This window comes from Orycteropus afer, unplaced genomic scaffold (genome assembly GCF_000298275.1).
Source record: "Orycteropus afer afer isolate SDZICR_OR568_19922 unplaced genomic scaffold, OryAfe1.0 scaffold00105, whole genome shotgun sequence".
Classification (NCBI taxonomy): Eukaryota; Metazoa; Chordata; class Mammalia; order Tubulidentata; family Orycteropodidae; genus Orycteropus; species Orycteropus afer.
In genome coordinates, this window is record NW_006921692.1 from 4230549 (window position 1) to 4251783 (window position 21235).

The window sequence follows — 21235 nt, forward strand, 5'->3', positions numbered from 1 at the left end:
CCAAAAGAACTAACAGATCTGTCCTGGAGGAAGTGCAGCCAAGATGCTCCGTGGAAGTGAAGATAGTCAGACTTCATCTCACCTGTTTGGTCATGTTGTCAGAGGGGACCATTCCCTGGAGAAGGATGTCATGCTTGGTAAGGTTGAGGGTTGATGAAGGAGGGGAAGCCCTTCAACGAGATGGATTGCCATGGTGGCTATGACAATGGGCTGAAGTATAGCAAGGATCATGGAGCTGGTACGAGATTGGGCAGTGTTTCGTTCTGCTGTGCATGGGGTCGCTATGAGTTGGAAATGACTCAACAGCACCTAACAACAACAAGAAGAAGGCAGATGAACTTGTCTGTCAGTTTGTCATCTTGTGATGACTTGTGTGCTGCTATGAAGCTGGTGACTATGCTACCATGTTGCAAAATGCCAGCAGGGTTACCCATGGTGGGCAGGTCTCAGAAGAGCTTCCAGGATAAGACATACTCAGAAGAAAGAAGAGGCCATCCACTTCTCAAACAATTGGCCATTGAAAAACTTATGAATAGCAGTGAAACACTGTCTGATATCTTACTGGGAAACTTTATGAATAACCCTGAAATATTATCCAATATAGTGCCAGAAGATGAGCCCATCAGGTTGGAAGTCACTCAAAATTTGACTAGGGAAGATCTGACTCCTCAGAGTAGAGACAACCTTAACAATACGGATAGAGTAAGTAAAGCTTTTGGGACCTCCATTGGTTGATGTGGCATGACTCAAAGGAGTAGAAAGAGATGCAAACATCCATTAATAAATGGAACATGGAATGTACAATGTATGAACCTAGGAAAACTGGAATTTGTCAAAAATGAAATGGAATACATAAATATCGATATCCTAGGCATTATTGAGCTGAAATGGACTTGTTTTGGCCATTTTGAATCAGACAACCATATGAACTACTATGCCAGTAATGACAATTTGAAGAGAAATGGTGTGACATTCATCATCACAAAGAGTGTTTCAAGATCTATCCTGAAGAACAATGCTGTCAGTGATACAAGACTATCTATATACCTACTAGGAAGACCAGTTAATACTATTATTCAAATTTATGCACCAACCACCAAAGTAAAAAATGAGGAAATTGAAGATTTCTACCAACTTCTGCAGTATGAAATTGACTGAATATGCAATCAAGATGTGCTGATTATCACTGGTGACTGGAATGCAAAAGTTGGAAACAGAGAAGAGTTACTGGTAGTAGGTAAATAGGCCTTGGAGATAGAAATAACACTGGAGATCACATGATAAAATTTTGCAAGACCAACAACTTATTCATTGCAAACACCTTTTCTTGACACCATAAGTGACAACTATACCTGTGGACTTCACCAGATGGAATACACAGAATCAGATTGACTACATATGTGTCAAGAGGCAATGGAGAAGTTCAATATCTTTGGCTAAAATAAGGCCAGGAGCTAATTGTGGAACAAACCACCAACTGCTCATATGCAAGTTCAACTGACATTTGAAGACAATTAAAACAACTCCACAAGAGCCAAAATATGACCTTGATAATATTGCTCCTGGATTTAGAGAACATCTAAAGAATAAATTTGATGCATTGAACACCAATGACCAAAAACCAGATGAATTGTGGGATGACATCAAGAACATCATCCATGAAGAGAGTAAGAGGTCATTAAAAAGACAAGAAAGGAGGAAAAGACCAAAATGGATGTCAGAAGACAATATGAAACTTGCCCTTAAACGAAGAGTAGCTAAAGCAAGTGGAAGAAATGACAAGATAAAAGAGCTGAACAGATTTCAAAGAGCAGCTCGAGCAGACAAAGCCAATTACTATCATGAAATGTGCAAAGACCTGGAGTTAGAAAACCAGAAGGGAAGAACACATTCAGCATTTCTCAAGCTGAAAGAACTGAAGAAAAAATTTAAGCCTCGAGTTACAATATTGAAAGATTCTATGGGCAAAATATTGAATGATGCAGGAAGCATTTGCTGTGCATAAATTTGCTATGAGTCAGAGATGACTCTATGGCACCTAATGACAACAAGAACAACAATATTATTTTAAAGTGAGCTTAGATTCATGGAGAAAATAACACAAAACATGGCACATAAATAATGTTAGAGAAAAATAAGTATTTGATTATAGAACTTAAGGAAAGATTGAAAATGAAAAGAAAAATAATTTCAAAAATAAGGACTGAAATAGAAGGAAAATAAAGCAAATGAACCTGAAATATGCCATCTTAGTAGAAATGGTGAATAATAAGCAGGTAATGTTTAAAAACAAAGATTAAATAAAGAAATAGAAAAAGGATTCAATAGAAAGTAAGAGAGGGGATGTTGTTGTTGTTATTTGCCATCGAGTCGGCCCCAGCTCATAGCGACCCCTCCTTGGGTTTCCAAGGCAGTATCACTACGGAAGTAGGATTGCCCAACCTTCCTTCCGAGGAGTGGCTGGTGGGTTTGAACCACCAGCCTTCTGGTTAGCAGTCCAGTGTCTTAGGCAGTATGCTACCAGAGCTCCTAAGAGAGAAGATATGCAAAGAAAATCCAAGATAAGGACAATTGGAGTTCCTGAAAAGTAAAATCAAAGCAATGGAAGAGACAAACAAACAACAATCCTAAAAACTATAATTCAAGTACATTTTTCTGAAATAGAAATTTGAATATCTTTAGATTTGTATTTGAAGGAATGCTTTGTATAAGCTGTCATATTGAATTGTAACACTGATCCAATATTTCATTGGAGTAATATATTTAATTTTTTTTCAAAATAAAATGTGATGCAGGCATTTCATATGCACAAAACAATCTTTTAAGTGTAAAAGACAAATTTTTGTCAACATTGAATGACTGAGGTAATAGAGTTCCTATGAGCTGTGCCTGAGGAATCCAGTGGAGAATGAGATTCAGATAATCAAAATGACAATGTAACCATTGACATAAGGACTGATCATGAGCAACAGACATTAATTTGTAGAATTAAGGCTGAACAAAGGTGGAAAAGGAGAGATTTAAAATTTGACAACTAAATAGTCTTTTAGTCTTTTAATATCAATATTGTGTATCTATTAAGAAGTGGGAAAATGGAGATATAGTATGCAAAAATAAATAAATAAATGACAGAGATCATAGCAATATATTAATAGCAATAGTATCATTTCCTGAGACTTTTAGGCGTATATGCTTAGAGGAGGCAAATGCATGATTACAGAAATTCTAATTCTATAATGTTTTGCATAAGGAAGAAATACCATTGTAATACAGAGAAGGTTAAATAATGTAGCTTTGTATTTTAACTTTAAAGAGCAATAAGATTTTATGAAAACCAAACTCAGTTATAGAGTCAATTTTGACTCATAGAGACCCTATAGAACAAAGTAGAATTGCTCCGTGGAGTTTCTAAGGTTATAAATCTTTATGGAAGCAAACTACAGTGGAGTGGCTGATGGATTCAAACTGCCTACTTTTTGGTTAGTAGCTTAGCACTTAACAACTATGCCACCTGGGCATCTAGAGTTTATGAAATATTATATTGCATAATAATATACATATCTCTATATATCACCCAACCCATGGTATTTTTATTACCCTGATATGGATATGAAAGCATGGCAATGAATGAAGAAGACTAAGGAAGAATTGATGTATTTGAATTGTGGTGTTGGCAAAGAATATTGAATTTCCCATGACTGCTACAATAATGAACAAATTTGTGTTGGAGGAGCTACAGCAAGAATATTCCTCAGAAACGAGAATGGTGAGACTTCATGTCTCATAATTTTGTCATGTTATCAGGAGAGAACGGTCACTGGGGAAGGATACCATGCTTAGTAAAGCAGAGAGTTAATGAAAAAGAGGAATGCTCTCGACAAGATGAGTTGCCGTAGAGGCTGCAATGATGGGTTCAAGCACAGCAATGATTTTGAGGATGTTGTAAGATGGAGCAGTGTTGTGTTGTATTGTATATAGGGCTGTTGTAAGGCTAAATCAACTCAATGGCACCTAACAACAACAACAACAATGTATCTCTTTCCACTAAAAAGGTCTAGTAATAATTATCAAACCAGTCGTAATGGTACCCTTAGCCCCAAGAATATGATCTTGTAATAAGCTCTGGTAGCATAGTGCCTAAGGCACTTGACTGCTAACCAGAAGGCTGGTGGTTCAAAACCACCAGCCACTCCTCAGAAGGAAGATGGAGCAATCTACTTCCATAGTGATACTGCCTCAGAAACCCAAGGAGGGGTCACTATGATTCAGGTCTGACTTGACAGTACATAGCAACAACAACAACAAAAATATTATTTCCCACTAAAAGAAATAAGGAGCTCTGGTGGAGTAGTGGGTAAGGCATTTGGCTGTTAATCTGAAGGTCTACAGTTCCAACCCACCAAGTGCTCCATGAGAGGAAGATGAGGCAATTTACTTCCCTAAGGATTTACAGCCTTGGAAACCTGATGAGGGTCATTATGAGTCAGAAGTGACATGATGACAGTGGGTTTTCTGGAAATGAAATAAAGAGTTCTTGAATAAACACACAGATCTCTATCTCTAGCAGGAATAGTAAAAGATGAGCCTACATCATCTTTCATACTAGATAGCATGACAGGAAAGTTGTATAAGTAATAGTCATATCATGAAGAGGCTCCCACTAGCCAAATACAGCATAATTTACTTTTATAGGAATGTTAACAACAATGGATTGAGACACATCAGATATATTTACCTTCAAGGATTGCGTATTAAACTAACAATTGGACTGTTGAGAAGATAAGAAATTACTATTTTGAGAGCAAGTAAACATAGGAAGATAATAAAAGTCTTTATTCTTGTCTACTGTACACACACTGAGTAACCAAGTGGTAGATAAAAAATATTTTTTAATAAAATGTATTTCAGTTAATATATGAAAAATAAATGATGACTGGACATTACCACTTTGTCAGCCCAGATGAATTGTATCTGTATGTACTGAGCATCAAAGAATGTTAATATCACAGAGAAGGGGGCAAACATAATCTTCCTCTTGGTGTACAAATGTAATACTACTTAGAAGCTTACCTAATGGTCAAACTTAATTCCACTCAAGCCTCTGTACAAAATTGCCAGTTTGAAGAAAATGCAGAGAACAGAGGAGCATCATGAACAATATAATGAGTATATACTCAGGATCCAAACTGGAAAACTCAACATGTCAAATGGCCTGGGTTTAACAGATGAATTTTAAGAAATAGTAGGGTGGACCATAAACCTGTATATTAAAATAAATTTACAAACATCAACTTTTTAAAGAACAGGTAAAACTGAAAAAATGGTATTTCTGGGGGATTAATATTTTTTCAAAACTCTTTAGGTGATTCTAATATAGGGGCATGTTGGCAACTACAGGAGTAGACTCTTGGAAAAAGTTTGTAGGTAAGATCAGTAGACTGCACTAGATATGTTAGGAAACCAAGGTCACTAAGAAAAATGCTCAGATATGTACTGGAGCACTCTGACAGCAAGATGGAAGCAGATGCTGACTAGCCATCAGAGTTTAATAGGAGAAGTGGGAGATTTTATACCTACCCCTGAGAAAGCTAAAGAGATAATTAAGATCATGCCAGGCTAAACAGCTGGAGGAATTTTGATGCCAAACTAGTGTGAAATTTGAAGATATATTGTCTGGAGGAGCTAAAGTATAAAAGACATCAGGATAAAATTAAATATTTTTAAAATTAAAGTTTAGTGAAATGATTAACAAATTTTAGTTTAGTATTTATTTCATTCTAAAATTGCTTTACACAGTAGATGCATAAGCAATATGGCTGGGGGTAGGGAGCTGTATAACTTAGATTGGTCCAGGTTCAAATCCTGATACAATCATTTATTAATTACATACATTTGCTGAACTCAGACCCATAGGCTTAAATTTCATTGTATATAATATATATAATGATAAAAATAACCATGAAAAATAAGTGATTTTCATGAGAAAGTACCAAGTTTTCTTTGTTTTATAAAATATATTTTTAATTTTAATGTTGGTGTTTTTGTTACATGCCATTGGGTGGTTCCTACTCATAGTGACTCTATGTACAGCAGAAAAAAATCTCTGCCTGGTCCTGCACCATCCTCACAATCATTGTTATGCTTGAGTTTATTGTTTTAGGTACTTTAATAAATAAAATATTTTAATAAATACTATTTAAAACTTAGGAGCTCTGGTGGCTCAGTGCCTAAGGCATTTGACTGCTAACCAGAAAGCTGGCAGTTCAAACCCACCAGCCACTCCTCAGAAGGAAGGTTGGGCAATCTACTTATGTAGTGATACCACTTCGGAAACCCAAGCAGGGGTCACTATAGGTCGGATCCAACTCTATGGAAGTGAGTTTGGTTTTGGTATTTAAAACTTAAAAAAGATTACAAATATTATAACAGATGCCATGCATATATAATTCATTTTTGATACATCTTAGCATGATACATTAAAAAAAAAGTAGCATAGGTAAATATTTTTAAAATTAAAGTTTAGTGAAATGATTAACAAATTTTAGTTTAGTATTTATTTCATTCTAAAATTGCTTTATGCAGTAGGCGCATAAGCAACATGGCATAAGCATAAAACATATCATAAATATGTTTCACGATGAAAACATCTGCATTCATCATAAATTTATGAGTTCTGATTTCTCCACATCTTTGTCCACTCTTATTATTGCTTGTCTTTTTCTTTTAGTCACCATAGTGTGTGTGGAGTGCTACTTCATTATGGTTTTCATTTGTATCTTGAGCCAAAATAGGTTCTTGAGTATGTCCCAACTCAATTTAGAGACCATGAGAAAAGTAGATATGATGAAAGGAACACCAATGACCAAAGACTGGACAAGTTGTGAGACCATATCAAGAACATCATATGTGAAGGAAAGAAAAAGTCATTAAAAAGAGAGAAATGGAAGAAAAGATCAAAATGGATGTCATAAGAGACTCTGAAATTTGCTCTTTCATGTAGAGTAGCTAAAGCAAAAGGAAGAAATGTTGGAATAAAAGAGCTGAACAGAAGATTTTAAAGAGTAGCTCCAGAAGACGAAGTAAACTATGATAATGAGATGTGAAAAGATCTGCAATTAGAAAACCAAAGGCAACAACATACTTGACATTTCTCAAACTGACAGAATTGAAGAAAAATTTAAGCCTTGAACTGCAATGTTGAAGAATTCTATGGGCAAAATAGTCAACGATGCAGTAAGCATCAAAAGAAGATGGAAGGAATACTCAGGATCACTGTACCAAAAAGAATTGGTTGATGTTTAACTATTTCAGGAGGCAGCACATGATTAAGAACCACTGATATTCAGGGCAGAAGTCCAAGTTGCACTGAAGCAATTGGTGAAAAACAAGGCTCCAGGAATTGGCAGAATACCTACTGAGATGTTTCAGCAAATGGATGCAGCCCTGAAGACGCTTAATCTTTTATGCCAGGAAATTTGGAAGATATCTTCCTGGCCAACTGACTAGAAGAAATCTATATTTGTTCCCCTTCCAAAGAAAGATGACCCAACAGAATGTGGGAATTATCAAAAAATAACATTAATATCACATGCATGTAAAATTTTGCTGAAGATAATTAAAAAAAATATTGCAGCAGTATATTAACAGGGAACTTCCAGAGGATACAAGCTGGATTCGGAAAAGAGTGTGGAATGAAGGATAACATTGCTGATGTCAGATGGACCTTGGCTGAAAGCAAAGAATATTAGAAATATGTTTACCTAGATTTACTTACTATTCAAGGGCATTCAACTGTGTAGATCATAACAAATTATGGATAACATTGAGAAGAATGGGAATTCCAGAACTCTTAACTGTACTCATGAGGAAATGACATAGAATAAGAGGCAGTCATTCAAATAGAAAAAAAAGGAATGCTGCATGGTTTAAAATCAGGAATGGAATGTGTAATTGTATCAGTATCTTTTTAGCATACTTATTCAATCTGTATGTTGAGCAAATCATCCAAAAACCTGGACTGTAAGAAGAAAAACATAGCATCAGGATTGGAGGAAGACTCATTAACAACCTGTGATATGCAGATGACACAACCTTGTTTGCTGAAAGTGAAGATGTCTTGAAACACTTACTGATGAAGATCAAAGGCTACAGTCTTCAGTATGGATTACATCTCAACATAAAGAAAATAAAAATAAAAATAAAAAGTGGACCAATAAGCAATATCATGATAAATGGAGAAAAGATTGAATTTGTCAAGGATTTAATTTTACTTGGATCCACAATCAACACCCATGGAAGCAGCAGTCAAGAAATCAAATATCATTTGTGCTGGGCAAATCTGCAAAAGACCTCTTTAAAGTGTTAAGAACAAAGATGTCACTTTGAAGATTAAAGTGGGCCTAACCCAAGCCACATAACAACAACAACAACCCAAGCCATGGTATTTTCAATTTCCTAATATGCATGGGAATACTATACAGTGAATAAGGAAGACTGTAGCAGAATTGATATATTTGAATTGTGGTGTTCATGAAGAATATTGAATGTAGCATGGAATGGTAGAAGAACAAACAAATCTACCTTGGAGGAAGACCTGAGGACAACTAAATATTCTGGAATTCCCATTCTTGGCAATGTTATTCATATTTTGTTTGATTCATACAATCAAATACCTTTGCATAATCAATAAAAGACAGGTAAACATCTTTCTGGTATTATTTGCTTTCAGCCAAGATCCATCACTGTACCATCCCTTTGCTAAATCTGGATTGAATTTCTGGTACTGAGTGACATATTAATGTACTGCTGCTACCATGTTTGAATTATCTTCAGCAAAATTTTACACTCATATGATATTAATGGTATTGTTCAATAATTTCCTAATTTCTGTTGGATCACTTTTCTTTGGAATGGGACCAAATATGCATCTGTTGTTGTTGTTTGGCCAGGTCAGTCTTCCAAGTTTCTAGCCATAAATGAGTGAGTACCTCCAATGCAGTATCCATGAGTTGAAATGTCTCAGAGGGAATTACATCAAATCCTAGGGCCTTGTTTTTCATCAATTCCTTCAGTGCAGCTAGGATGTTTTCCTTCAATACTATTGGTATTTGCTACTTTCTAAAATGGTTGAACATTGACCAGTTAGTACAGCCCCACACTCCAGAACCAAGTTGGTGAAGGTCTGGCTCTTTGAAACCTAGAAGGCTGTGGTAGTTCCACCCCCAAAGGTCATGTTCCTACTCTTGAGTCTGAGGCAGCTCTTCTTCTAGTTTCCTTGGTTTCTCTAATTTTTCCAATTAATGCCCAAAGGCAACCCACTCCACCAGGAAGCGGCCTACCCAATGGCATCCAGCTTTCTCCTCCATGGGCTGGTAAGGTTGTCACTGTCTCATGCTGGTCTCTCAGCTCTGCTACTGCCATCTCTCATGCCAGTCTCTCGGCTCTGCTGTTGGGATCTCTCTGCCAGGGTCTTGAGTCAAGGAAGCACTCCACTACTGTTTCAACACTAGATATCTGTCAGAGCAGCACCCCTATCTCTCGATATCATATTCTGTTCTGGTTACCTAGAGCTGCTCTGACAAGAAACATACCACAAATAGGATGGCTTTAACAAACAAGAGATTATTCTTACAATTTGGAGCCTTTAAGTCTGAGTTCAAAGTGCCAGGCTCTAGGGGTTGAGTGAAAGCCCCTCAGCCTTGGGTTTCAGCTCTGCCTCTTGCTCTCAGACCAGTCACTCCACCAGGCCCAGCCAAGTCAACACACAAACTTAACTACCACAGAAGACTAAAGATGAGTTGATGCCTTTGAACTTTGGTGTTGGTGAAGAATACTGAAAATACCACAGTCTGCCAAAAGAACAAACAAATCTGTCCTTGTAAAAGTGCAGCCAGAATGCTCCTTGGAAGTGAGAATGGTCAGATTTTGTCTCACTTACTTTGGTCATGTTGTCAGAAGGGACCATTCCTTGGAGAAGGATATCATACTTAGTAAAATAGATGGTCAGCAAAGAAGGAGATGGCCCTCAGTGAGATAGATTGACAAAGTGATGGCAACAATGGGCTCAAGTACGGCAAGGATTATGAGTATAGTGTTTAGTGTTTAGCTCTGTTGTACATAGGGCTTCTAATAGTCAGAGCTGACTCAATGGCACCTAACAACAATATATAAGATTTATTGTTTTCAAAGAATAGTAAGTACTTTCTCTTAACTTTCTTAACTCTCTTATATTTCATAAATGACCTTTCTAGAAAGCGTTGACTTCATAGAAAAAATCCACTGCCTTTGAGTCATATCCGACTCATAGTGACCACCCCTTGGGTTTCTGAGGAGGTGTCACTACAGACACAGATTGCCTAATCTTCCTTCCAAGGAGTGGCTGGTGAGTTTGAACCACCAGCCTTCTGGTTAGCAGTCAAATTCCTTAGACACTATGCTACCAGAACCCATAGAAAATTAACCATAATTTCTTTAGTTAGTAATATAAGACTGCCTTGTCCAATATGGTAGCCAGTAGCCACATGAAGTTATTTAAATTTAGATTAATTGAATTAAAAGGGAATAAATTTGGAAATTCAGTTTCTCAATCTCACTAGTGACATTTCATGTTCAATAATCATTTGTGACTAGTAGCTACTGAGTTGAACAGTTGTTGTTCTTAGTTGGTATGGAGTCAGCTCAGACTTATGGAGATGGATTGAAATTTTGCTCAGCTCTGTGCCATCTTCAGGTGCTCTGGTGATACAATGGATAAAGAATTTGGTTGCTAACCAAATGATAGATGCTTCAAACCTACCAGACACTCATGGGAGGATGACGAGGCTTCCATAAAGATTTACAGCTCTGGAAACCCTTTGGGACAGGTCTACTTTGTCCTATAGGGTCTCTATGAATCATAATCAACTCAATAGCAGTGGATTTTAGTGTCATCTTCATGAACATTGTCATTTTTTTTTTTTTCCAATATCTGTGGCAATTTTGTCAATCTGTCTAATTGAGGGTTTCCCTTGTTTTCATTGACCCTCTTCTTTACTAAGTATTAGGTCTTTTTGAAATGATTTTTTCCCTAATAATGTGTCCAATGCAAGCAACTGAAGCTTCACCATCTTTGCTTCTCAGTACGTTCTGGTTTAATTTCTTGTAAGACTAATTTGTTCATTCTTCTGGCAGTCCATGGTATATTCAATGTTCTTCACCAACACCACAGTTCAAATGTATTAATTTTTTCTCCTGTCTTACTTGTTCATTATCTCTCTTTCCCATACATATGAGGCAATTGAAAAAAGCATGTTTTGGGTCATAGCTACATTAGTCACCAAAGTGATATCTTTTCAAATTTTAAAGAGGACTTTTACAGCAAGCTTGTCCAATGCCATATATCATTTAATTTCTTGATTGCTGCTTCCATGGAGTATTTCTATCATTGCATAAAGTTCCATTGTATGGCACTGGTATAGACTATTATTAATAACTGGATTTTAAATTTAATCTTTCTGCCTCTGTATTAATCTATCTTATTTGCTTGGTTACAATAGGAAGTTTCTCCCTGGTCATTTAGTCTGAGGGTATTTACATGATATTTCCCATTTTTCACTGAACACTTACTTTAGCCTCAGGCTATAAGATTCATAACAATATAAAACAAAGCAAATAAATAAATAAATAAATAACCAGAAAAGACAGGAAAAATAAGCAGTATAGGATTAGTAAAATTAAAGTGTGAAAAACAAAAATAAAAATTGAGTAAAAGTGTCTATAAAACCAAACCAAACCCACTGCCACCAAGTTCATTCCAACTCATAGCGATGTTATAGGACAGAGTACATCTGTCCTATAGAGTTTCCAAGGCTGTAAATCTTTACAGAAGCAGACTGTCTAATTTTTCTTCTGAGAAATAGCTGGTGGGTTTGAACCACTGACATTTTTTTGGCAACCAAATACTTTAACCACTGCACCATTAGGGCTTCTTATAGAAGAATCTACAAGTAACCTGCAAAGAGTGAAAGAGTGAGACTGGAAGAGCAACTAGGGTCATTAAGGGAGCTAAAAGTCTTGGGCAGGAGTTTTTCTCAGAGAAAGCAGAAAGTACTTTATGTTCTTTGAAAACTAAATTAGTTTATGGTAGAATTATGCTTTGATTCACTAACTGATATAATTTAATCCAAAAAAAAAAAAAAGAAAAAAACTAAAGCTTCTGTTATTGTTGTTAGGTGCTGTCGAGTTGTTTCTGACTCATATAGCAACCCTATGCACAGCAGTGTCTGATCTCGCACCAGCTCCATGATCCTTGCTATACTTGAGCCCATCATTGCGGTCACTGTGTCAATCCATCTCGTTGAAGGCATCCCCTCTTTCGTCAACCCTCTACCTTACCAAGTATGACATACTTCTCCAGGGAATGGAACCTTCTGACAACATGACCAAAATAGGTGAGACCAAGTCTAGCCATTCTCACTTCCAAGGAGCATTCCAACTGCACTTCCTCTAGGACATATGTGTTAGTTCTTTCAGCAATCCATGGTACTTTCAGTATTCTTCACCAGCAACTCAAAAGCATCAACTCTTCTTCGGTGTTTCTTATTCGTTGTCCTGCTCTCACATGCATATGAGGTGATTAAAAATATCATGACTTGTGTTAGCGACACCTTAGTCCTCAAGGAGACATCTTTGCTCCTCAGCACTTGAAAGAAGTCTTTTGCAGCTGACTTGTCCAAAGCTATACATCATCTATTGTCTTGACTGCTGCTTCCATTGTCGTGGATTATAGAACCAAGCAATGTTAATTCTTTGACAACCTTAATCTTTTCTCCATTTATCATGATGCTTCTTATAGGTCCAGTTGTGAGGATTTTTTGTTTTCTTTATATTAGATGTAATCCATACTGTAGACTGTATTCTTCAATCTTCATCAGTAAGTGCCTCAAGTGATCCTCACTAACTAAAGCTACCTATTATTTATTCAAACTCAAAAACCAAACTCACTGCCCTTGAGTAGTTTCTGACTCACAGTGACCCCCATTGGGATTCTGAGGCTATAAATCTTTGAAGAAGTAGATCACCCAGTCTTCCTTCCACAGAGCAGCTGGTGCATTTGAAGCACTGACCTACCAGTTAGCAGTGAAGTGCCTTGTCCACTATGCCAGAGTGCTCATAGATATATAAATATGTATATTATCTGTCTGTTTGTCATGCTTTGGTTGCTTGCACATTGCTATGCACTGGTATTTCAAATACCAGTAGAGTCACCCATGGTAGACAGGTTTCAGTGAAGCTTCAAGACTAAGACAGACTAGAAAGAAGGACCTGGAAATAAGAAACCTTATGAATAGCAGAGAAACACTGTCTAATATAGAGCCATAATATGTGCCCCTCAGGTTGTAAGGTACTCAGACAACGACTGAAGAATGCTGAATGAATCCTCAAAGCAGAGTGACATAAATGATGTGGATGGAGAAGAGCTCTCAAGACCTTAATTTGCTGATGTAGTATGACTCAAAATGAGAAGAAACATTTGCAAATATCCATCAATAATCAGAACATGGAGAGTATGACATATTAATCTAGGAAAATTGAAAGTTGTTAAAAATGAAATAGAACACATAAAGATTGATATCTAAAACATTAATGAGCTGAAATGGACTTGTATTGACTATTTTGAATCAGATAATCATAAAATCTACTATATCAGAAATCACAAATTGAAGAGGAATGGCTTTGAATTCATTGTCAACAAGAATATTTCAAGATGTATCCTGATGTACAATATTTTCAGTGATAGGAAAATATACACACATCTACAAGAAGACTTGTTAGTATAACTATTATTCAAATTTACACACTAACAACCGATACCAAAGTTGGAGATTTTGAACAGCTTCAGCCATCTGAAATTGATCAAATGTGCAATCAAGAGGCATTGATAATTACTAGTGATGTTGTTGTTGTTATAATTTGCCGTCGAGTCAGACCTGACTCATAGCGACCCCTCCTTGGGTTTCCGAGGCAGTATCACTACGGAAGTAGATTGCCCAACCTTCCTTCCAAGGAGTGACTAATGGGTTTGAACCACCAGCCTTCTGGTTAGCAGTCAAGTGCCTTAGGCACTACACTACCAGAGATCCTATTACTAGTGATAGGAATGTAAAAACAGATGGCTGATTGATAGTTCCAAAATATGGAATTGATAATAGAAATGTCAACAGGATATCACATGGTAGAATTATCCAAGATCATCAACTTATTCATTGCAAATACCTTTTTCAACATTAATGATGAATTTTGCACGTGAATCTCACCAGATGGAATGAACAGGAATAAAAATTGATTGCACTTGTAGAAAGAGATGATCGAGAATCTCAATATCATCAGTCAGAACAAAACCAGGAGCTGACTGTGGAACAGACCATCAATTATTCATATTTAAGTTTAAGTTAAAGGCGAAGAAAAGTAAAACAAGACCACAATAGCCAAGTATGATCTTACATATATCCCACCTGAATGAGTATCTCAATAATAGATTTGACATGTTGTTGTTGTTGTTATGTGCCATCGAGTCATCTCCGACTCATAACAACCCCTCCTTGAGTTTCTGAGGTGGTATCACTAAGGAAGTAGATTGCCCAATCTTCCTTCGAAGGAATGGTTAGTGGGTTTGAACCGCCAATCTTCTGGTTAGCAGTCAAAGACATGTTGAACATTATCGACAGAAGATGAGTCAAATTGTGGGATGACACCACAGATAGGTGAAGAAAGCAAAAGGTCATTAAAAGAGAAGAAAGAAAGAAAAGACTTAAATGGATGATATCAGGAGAGACTCAAACTTGCTTTTGAATGTAAAATAGCTAATGCAAATGGAAGAGATGATGATGTAAAAGAGGTGAACACAAAATATAAAAGGACAGTTCAAGAAGACAAAGTATTGTAAGGAAATGTGCAAACATCTGGAGTTAGAAAATAAAAAGGGAAGAACATGCTCACTATTCTCAAGCTGAAAGAACTGTAGGAAAAATTCAAACATTGAGATGCAATACTGAAGGATTCTACAGGCATATTATTCAATGACACAGGAAGCATTAAGGGATGATGGAAGTAATACACAGAGTCACTGTACCACAAAAAAAAAAAAGTGACATTTAAAACTTTCAAGAGATACCATTTGATCAATAACTAATGGTATTGAAGAAAGAAGATCAAGCTGCACTGAAAGCATTGGTGAAAAACAAGGTTCCAGGAATTGATGGTGTATCTATTAAGATGCAACACTGGAAGCACTCATTCATCTATGTGAAGAAACTTGGAAGCCAGCTACCTGCCTAACTGACTAGAAGAAATACATATTTTTGTCCTTTACAAACAAGATAATCCAACAGAATGCAGAAATTATCTAAAATAGTCATTGCTATCATATACAACTAATATCTTGCTGAAGAAAACTTTAAAATGTTTGTAGCAATACATCAGCAGGGAATACTCAAATATTTATGCTTGATTTAAAGTAGAAGATCCTGGATATAGTGGGAGAAAAAAGTGGAACACAACTCACAATTATAAAAAAAGACCAGGCTTACTCATCTGTGTGAGACTGGTGAAACTGCCAAGACTATAATCCCTAGTCACTTTTGGACCTGAAATTAAACTCATTTCCATGGCTTCCAGTCAAACAGTAAAGAGGCAAATCAGGTGTACATTTACACCAGGTAGGTACACTCCTTAGAACAGTCAACCACAGGATATCTGAAGGGCAGTATTTGCACAGGGAGATATCACAAAAGGCAGGAATGCATAGGAAAGAGGTGCAGGGAAAAGATAATCACAGGGAGGAAATGGGAAGAGAGCTGTTACATTATGGGGACTGAAACCAATATCATGAAAGAAAATGTATATGAACTGTTGTATGGAAAATTAATTTGTTCTGTAAATTTTCACCTAAATCACAATAAAAAAATAAATTTTAAAAAATGTATACTTGATTCAGAAGAAGACATAGGGAGAGGGATGTCATCACTGATGTCTGATGAATCTTGTCTAAAAATATTGTTGTTGTTGTTGTTATGTACCATCGAGTTGGCCCCGACTCATAGCAACCCCTCCTTGGGTTTCTGAGGCAGTATCACTACGGAAGTAGGATTGCCCAACCTTCCTTCCGAGGAGTGACTGGTGGGTTTGAACCGTCAGCCTTCTGGTTAGCAGGCAAGTGACTTAGCCACTATGCTATAGAAATATATTTACTTGTATTTTATTGACTATGAAAAGACATTCAACTGTGTGAATCACCACAAAGTATAGATAACATTACAATGAACAGGAATTACGGAACACTTGATTGTGTTAATGTAGAATTCATAATGGATTGATAAATACTCATTCAGAAAGAACAAGAGGATGGTGCATGATTAAAAATTAGAAAAGATGTGGATCCTTTCACTATTCCTATTTAATCTGCATGCTAAGCAAATAATCCAAGAAGTTGGACTATATGAAGAAGAACATGCCATAAACATTGAAGGAAGACTTGTTAACAAATTAGAATAGGCAGGTGATACAACTTTCATGCTGAAAGCAAAGAGGACTTGAAGCACCTATTGATGAAGATCAAAGACTACAGCCTTCAGTATGGATTGTTGTTGTTGTTATGTGCCGTTGAGTCAGCCCTGACTCATAGCAACCCCTCCTTGGGTTTCTGAGGCAGTATCACTACAGAAGTAGATTGCCCCATCTTCCTTCAGAGAAGTGGCTGATGGGTTTGAACTGACAGCCTTATAGTTAGCAGTCAAGTGCCTTAGGCACTGCACTACCAGAGCTCCTCAAAATAAAGAAAAGTGTTAAGTCTCCCAACTGGACCATAAACCAATGTCATGGGAGAAAAAATTGAAGTTGTCAAGGTTTTAATTTTACTTGGATCCACAATCAATGCCCATGGAAGCAATTATCAAGAAATCAAGTGACATTGCATTGGACAAATCTGTTGCAAAAAATCTGTTTAAACTGTTCAAAAGCCAACAATGTCACTATGAAGACTAAAGTATGCCTAACACAAGCCATTTCATTTTCAATCAACTCATATGCATGGCCAAACTGGACACAAGAGACTGATAATTGATGCCTTTGAATGATTGTGTTGTTGAAGAATACTGAGTATACCAGAAACACAAACCAATCTATCTTGGAGGAAGTGCATCCTGAATGCTCCTTATAAGGAAGGATGGTGAGACTTTGTCTTATGTACTTTGGACATGTTACAAGGAGGGACCAGTCCCTGCAGAAGGACTTAATGCTTGTTAGAGTAGAGGGTAAATGAAAAAGAGAAAGACTCTCAATAAGATGATTTAACACTGGGCTGTGACACTGGCCTCAATTGCGACAATTGTGAGGATGAAGCATGTCAGGCAGTGTTTTGCTCCGATGTACATAGGGTTACTATGAGTTGAAACCAACTCAAAGGCAACTAACAGCAACAATAACAAAGTCACTATGAGTCATACTTGACTACACAGCAACTAACAATACAAATCATATTACTCGTCTTTCATGCTCCTCTATGTGCCACTTTTCAGAAATGTTTACTTGCACGGTGGAGAATTTATTTGACTTCATTATAAAAAGTCTTAGCTTTTTATTTTTGCCAATCTTTATAATGAATTGGGCCAGTATTAGATGCCTAAAACAACAACATACCCAGAAACCTATGTCATTCTGGTTGCTTTTATTTTCTGTGTACATCTTGAAACTTGAATTGTTTTGTTTTCAAAATAGAAGACTAAATCTTGAAATTATTTGGTATAATTCAATAATATGTTTAAAATAATAATTATTTAGTACTAATGGTCCTCACCAGGGAGCTCTGTTAGTGTAGTGCCTAAGGCACTTGACTGCTAACCAGAAGGCTGGTGATTCAAGCCCATCAGCCACTCTTGGGAAGAAAGATGGGCAATCTACTTCTGTAGTGATACTGCCTCAGAAACCCAAGGAGGGGTCACTATGAGTCGGGTCCGACTCGACGGCACGTAACAACAACAACAATGGTCTTTACCTGTCTTGACCACATTTAATAACAATAACAAACTACAAAAACAAATATAAAATCTTTCATTCTCACTTTTGTCAGATGAAGTAATGAAGATTTTAAGAGTTAGTTTTAATCAAAAGAAAAATATATTTTTCCAATTAATAACATCACTTCCTTAATATTTTCTTCATTTAATTTTGTTTTTCACATTAAGCTTTACATAGAAAAAAAAAAGGATTTCTATTTTGTATTTTAAGGAGCTCTGGTGGTGTAATGCCTAACATATTTGACTGCTAACCAGAAGGTTGATAGTTCAAACGCACCAGCCATTTCCCAGAAGGAAGATCAGGCAATCTATTTCTGTAAAGATTTACCACCTTGGAAACACAATGGGGGTCGCTATTAGTCAGAAGTGACTCTATGGCAGTGGGTTTGGTTTTGGTTTAAGATTGTTCATTGCAAAACTGCACAACCAAATATGGCAGCTCTAGAGAGAATTAACATTAAATAATTAACCTTCTTAAAGATTATGAAACTATACTAAACTATTAAAAATTTAGTCTTCTATTTTGAAAATCCAGTTCAAGTTTCAAAACCTAAGCATAAAATAAAATCAACAAAATGATGTAAATCTCTGAGTATACTGTAGTCTTATGTATCTAATACTGGCCTATATCATGATAAAGATTTGCAAAAATCAAGAGCTGAGTCTTTTTATATTGAAGAAAATTTAATTCACCACAGTATAAGTATACATTTCTGAAAAGAAGTAAGGAAAAACATGATACACAGAGGAGTATGAAGGACGAGTAAACCAATTTGTGGTGTTGTTGTTGGTAGTTGATGTCCAGTAAACTATGACTTTTAGTGACTTTGTTGTTGTTGTTAGGTGCCATTGAATCATTTCCAACTCATAGTAACCCTATGTATAACAGAACAAAACACTGCCCAATCCTGCACTATCTTCACAATTGTTGCTATGTTTGAGCCCAGAGTTGCAGCCAATGTGTTAATTCTTCTCATTGAGGATCTTCCTCTTTTTCACTGACCTTGTATTTTATCAGGCATGATGTCCTTCCCCAGGGACTGGTCTATCCTTTTAACATGCCTAAGTGCATGAAATGAAGTCTTGCCATCCTTGCTTCTAAGAAGCATTCTTGCTGTACTTCCTGCAAGACAGATTTTTTCATGGTTTTAGCAGTACATGGGTATATTCAACATTTTTCACCAACACCATAATTCAAAAGCGTGAACAATTCTTCAGTGTCCTTTACTCATTACATATAAGGAGATTGAAAATATCATGGCTTCTGTCAGCACACCTTGGTTCTCAAATGTCATATTTGCTTTTTAAAATTTTAAAGAGCTCTTTTGCAGCAGATTTGCTCAGTGCAATACATCCTTTGATTTGTTTCATTGTTTCTTCCATGGATGTTGATTGTGAATCCAAGTAAAATTAAATCTTGACAACTTTAATATTATTTTCCATTTATCGTGATGTTGTTTATTAGACCAGTTGTGAGTATTTTTGTTTTCTTTATGTTGAGGTGTAATCCACACTGAAGGCTATTGTCTTTGATTTCATCAGTAAGTGCTTCAAGTCGTATTCACTTTTAGCAAACATGCTTGTGCTATCTGCATATCACAGACTGTTAATGAGTCATCCTCCAATCCTTTTGCTGAATTCTTCTTCATATAGTACAGCTTCTTCCATTATTTGTTAAGCATACAGATTGAAAAAGAATATTGAAATGATACAGCCCTGATGCATACCTTTCCCGAATTCCTGAATGCTGTGTCCCCTTGTTCTGTTGGAATGAATGAACACAATTAAGCTTTTTCTGGAATCTCCATTCTTGGCAATGTTATACATAAAATTTTATGATTCATACAGTGACATTAGGTTTCATAGTCAATAAAATACAGGTAAACATCTTTTGGGTATTCTCTTTCACTCAAGTTCCATCTGACATAGCAATGATACCTCTCATTCCATGTCCTCTTTTGAATCCAGTTTGAATATCTGGAAGTTCCCTGTCAATATACTGCCGCAACCATTTTTTAATTGTTGTTGTTATGTGCTGTTAAGTCAGACCTGACTCATAGTGACCCCTCCTTGGGTTTCCAAGGTGGTACTATGGAAGTAGATTGCTCAACATTTCTTCCAAGGAGTGAGTGGCACCAGGGTTTGAATCACCAGCCTTCTGGTTAACAGTCAAGTGCCTTAGGCACTATGCTACCAGAGCATCTTCAGCAAAATTTTACTTGGATATGACATTAATGATATTCTTCCATAATTTCTGCATTCTGTTAGATCATCTTTTATTGGAATGGGCAGTAAAATAGATGTATATCACTTGGTTCACCAAGCAGCTAGCTACCAAATTTTTTGGCATAGGTGAGTAAGTACTTCTAGCATGCATCCGTGTGTTGAAACATCTCAATTGGCACTACATCAATTCCTGAATGTTTGTTTTTTGCCAATGCCTTGAGTGCACTTTGGACTTTTTCTTTCACAACAAGTGGTACTTGACTACATTCTCTCCTGAAATGGGTGAACATCAATCAGTTCTTTTGGTACAGTGACTCTGTGTACTCCATCCATCTTCCTTTGTGACTTCCTGTGTTACTCAATATCTTCCCCATATTGTTATTATTAAGTGCTGTCGAGTTGTCTGTGACTCATAGTGACCTTATGTACAACAGAACAAAACACTTCCTGGTCATGTATCATCCTCACAATATTTTGCTATGCTTGAGCCCATTGTTCCCGCCACTGTGTCAATCCATCTTGTTGAGAATCTTTTCCTTTCTCACTTACCATCCACTTTACCAAGCATGATATACTTCTCCAGGGACCAGTTCCTTTGAACAACATAATCAAAGGAAGTGAGATGAAGTCTGGTCATTTTTACTTCTAAGGAGCATTTTGTCTGTCTTTCATCCAGAACAGATTTGTTTGTTCTGCTGGAAATCCAAGCTATTTTCAGTGTTCTTTGCCAACACTGCATTTCAGAGGCATCAGTTCTTCTAAGGCCTTCCTTATTCATTGTCCAGCTTTTAAATGCCTATGAGGTTATTGAAAATACCATGGTCTTCAAGGTGATATATTTGCTCTTTAACATTTTAAAGAGGTCTTTTGTAGAAGATTTGCCCAGATTGTCCCATAGGAACCTTCCATATTTTAGCTCAAGGTGTGAATATTTTGTACAGTTCTTTTTTTTTTTTTTC